Raw genomic sequence first — 4032 nt, 5'->3', positions numbered from 1 at the left:
GCCCATCGTGTCTGCACCGTGGCTGGCAGAGTATATTACCCAAACCCTTTCCTCTACCGTACCTGTAACTCAATACATTCACCATGGCTAATCCACCTAACCTGCCCATCTATGGGCACTAAGGTGCAGCATGGCATCACCAGTCTGCCTAACCTGCACATTTTGAACACTAATTTGCAATGGCCTATCTATCTAACCAATGCATCTTTGGTTCGTTAATGTATTTCAGGGAAGGAAGTCTACTGCCCTGACGAGGTTTGACCTACACGTGCCTCCAGACTCACAGCCAACTGGTGACCTCTTCCGTGTCCAATGAACTGAACTGGTGAGCCACACGGTAACAGACCACTTCAGAAAAACTGCATCGAAACAAGGGGGCAGCTCACGACGACATTCTCAGGGAAGTTTGTTTGAATTCAATGCTGTCTTTGCCTGAAAGGGCTGGAGCATAGGGATACAGATGTTATGCTGTAGTTGTACAATAACCTAGTTAGACCCACTTAGAGTACTGCAGCAGGTACGGCACTCCATTTTAGGCAGAATGTTTTGGTCCTGGAGCTAGTTCAATGCAGGTTTGCAAGAATGGTACCTGGACTTCAGGGGTTAAGGTACGAGGAGGAATTAGACAAATTAAGCCTTATTTTTCCCAAATTCAAAAGGTTGAGGGGTGAACTGAAATAAGTCTATTGAATATTTACATGGAAGTGCCGGGTGGTTGAGAATAAACTGTTTCCACGAGCTGAAGGATCAAGAAATAAGGGCCATAATATAAAAAAGAAGGCTCAAGCCTTTCAGGAGAGATGTTAGAAAGCATTTCTACAAGCAGAGAATGGTGGAGGTTTGGAATTCTTCAAACCCCAGTGGATGCTGGTTCAATTGTTCTGTTTAAGTCTGAGATTTTTCTTATAATGAGCAGGGATATCAAGGGCTATGGTCTGAGAGCAGGTAATGAAATGCACAGTGACACAATATTTCGTTCTACCGCCTCACAGCGCCAGGGATCCTGGTTCGATTCCCAGCTTGGGTCACTGTCCGTGTGCAGTTTGCACGTTCTCCCCGTGTCAGCGTGGTTATCGTCCAGTTGCTCCGGTTTCCTCGCACACTCAAATATATGCAGGTTACGTGGATTGGCCATGTCCCCTGGTGTCCAAAGATGTGTAGTATGAGTGATTAGTGAGGTATATACATAGGGTTACGGGGACAGGGTCTGGGAGGGATACACTTCCGCAGAGTCGCTGCAGACAAAATGGGCCGAATTGCCACCTTATGCACTGTATAGATTCTACATGGGGCTAGGCCACATCTCAGCCATAATCTGACTGAATGTCCGAGCAGGGTCGATGGGCTGAATGGCCGACTCCTGTTCCCATGTTCCTATATGAATTGATCATTTCAAGAGTAAGTAAACCCGTTTGGATTTCTACTTCATCGAGTTTAGGATGAAGGATGAGCTCATTTCAACTTGCAGAATGACGGAATGGCCTGGATCGAGTGGATGTAGGGAAGATATTTCCATTAATGGGTCTGACTAGGATCTGAGGGTACGGCCTCAGAATAAATGGAATCTTTAGAACCGAGATGAGCAGGAAATTCAATCAGAGGGTCGTGGATCTGTGAAATTCATTGCCACAGAAGGCTGTGGATGCCAGGTCATCGAGTGTATTTAAGACAGAGATCAATAGGTTCTGGATTGGTAAGGGGATCAAAAGTTATGGGGAAACGGCGGGAGAATGGAGTTGAGAAATACGTCAGCCATGATCGAATGGTGGAGCAGACTCGATGGGCCGAATGGCCAAATTCTGCTTTTATATTCTATGGTCTTATGATCCTCGTTTATTTAATGACGTTTCTGCAATTCTCCCTTTATATTTCCTTTTAAATCGGTACCATCCATGGTTAAGATTGGTGTCACACTTCTGGTCGGAGCACTCGGAGTCTTGACCTTATGTACCCCTCCAGGGTTCCGCCAGGACTGTGTGGTCCTCACATGGGTCAGTGATTGCCAACTCTGGAACTGAGTGAGAGATCGACAACATATTGACGAGGGTAGAGCTGAACTAAAAGTTAAAGTTTACTTATTAGTCTTACATTCTTGTAGGCTTACATTCACACTGTAATGAAGTGACTCTCAAAATCCCCTAGTTGCCACACTACGGCGCCTGTTCGAGTACACTAAGGGGTAATTTAGGATGGCAAATGCACTTGATCTGTTCATCTTTCGGTTGTGGGAGGAAACCAGAGCACCCAGAGGAAATCCACGCAGACACAGGGAAAACGTGCAAACGATGCACAGACAAGACCCAAGCTCGGAACCGAACCCACGTGTCTGGCACTGTGAGGCAGCAGTGCTAACGACTGTGCCACCGTTCTGCCCTGCGTCACACAGTGTCACGGAACCTTCAATTTCATTTTGCTCCAAGTCCATTTTCCGGTTTGCTGATGATACCAGTGTAGTGGGTCAGATCTCAAAAAAGGATGAGGCGGAGTACAGGAAAGATGTCGAGAATCTGGTTAACTTGTGTGACGACAATAATCTTTCGCTCCATATCAGTATAATGAAGGAGATAGTCATTGACTTCTGGAAGCGTAGTGGATGATATGCCCCTCTCTATATCAACGGGGATGAAATGGAAATGGTCGACAGCTTCACGTTCCTACGTGTCCAGATCAAAAACAACCTCTCCTCGTCACTCCACGCAGTTAAGAAAGCTGACCAACGCTTCTACTTTCTCAAGACATTGAGGAAATTCGGCACATCCGGCATGACTCTCAAGAACGTTTTACAGATTAACCAAAGAAAGCATCCTTTCCAGATATATCACAGTTTGGTATGGCTCCTGCTCTGACCAATATCGCAAGAAACAACAAAGGGATGTGAACGTAGCCCAGTCCATCACACAAGCCAGTCTCCCATCCATTAACTCCGTCAAAACTTGCTGATGCCTCGGGAAAAGCAGCCTGCATAACCAAGGACCCCACACATACCAGGCATACTACCTTCCAGCTTATAATGTCGGGAAAAAAATACAAAAGTCTGAGAACACGCCCCGAACAATTCAAGAGCAGCGTTTTTCCTCCTGCCATCAGACATTTGAATTGTCTATCTCTATTAAGCTAATCTTTCGCTGCACTCTAGCTATGAATGTAACACTGTATTCTACACGCTGTCATTTCCTTCTCCTCTATGGATTCTCTGAGCTGTTGGCATTGTCTGTGCAGTGCGCAAGAAACATTGCTTATCGCTCTACCCCAACACATGTGGCAGTAATCCATAGAGTGCCGACATTGCAGAAGGAGGCCATTCGGCCCATCCAATCTGCGGTGACCACAATCACCCCCAGGCTCACATGTTTATCCTGCTAATCCCCCTGACACTAGGGTCAATTTAGCATGGCCAATCAACCTAACTGACACATCTTTGGAGTGTGAGAGGAAATTGGAGCACCCGCAGGAAACCCACGCAGACACAGGAAGAATGTGCCAACTCGACACAGGAATTGAACCCGAGGTCCTGGCGCTGTGAGGCAGCAGTGTTAATCACTGTGCCACCGTGCATATTGAGTCTGCACCGGCTGCCCAAACGAGCCCAATCCCATGCCCTAACGCCACACGTTTCTCACGGCTCATTCAACTAACCTGCACACTTGGAGACAAAGGGACAATTTAGCATGGCTAATGCACCTAAACTGCACATATTTGGACACTAAGAGATAATTAAGCATGGCAATTCAACTACCATATAAACCTTTGGAGTGTGGGAGGAGACTACAGCACCCAGTGGAATCCTCGGCAGACACAGGGCGAACGTGGACACAGAAATGTACACAGTCACCCAAGGCCGGAATTGGGCCTGCGTCCCTGGCACTGTGAGTCAGGAGTGCTAATCACTCTGCCATCTCTGCCGCCCAAAATGGAAATGGGTTCAGTAAATGGTGGGGTGAGGAGTGGGGGAGAGATGTGATGGGTTCACAGAAGTAATGGAGAGCTATTCAAAGGCCCTCTTTACTTCTTGGAATGGGTTCGTAGGTATTT

Source organism: Mustelus asterias, unplaced genomic scaffold (assembly GCF_964213995.1).
Source record: "Mustelus asterias unplaced genomic scaffold, sMusAst1.hap1.1 HAP1_SCAFFOLD_1502, whole genome shotgun sequence".
NCBI lineage: Eukaryota > Metazoa > Chordata > Chondrichthyes > Carcharhiniformes > Triakidae > Mustelus > Mustelus asterias.
This window is presented reverse-complemented; position numbering follows the sequence as displayed.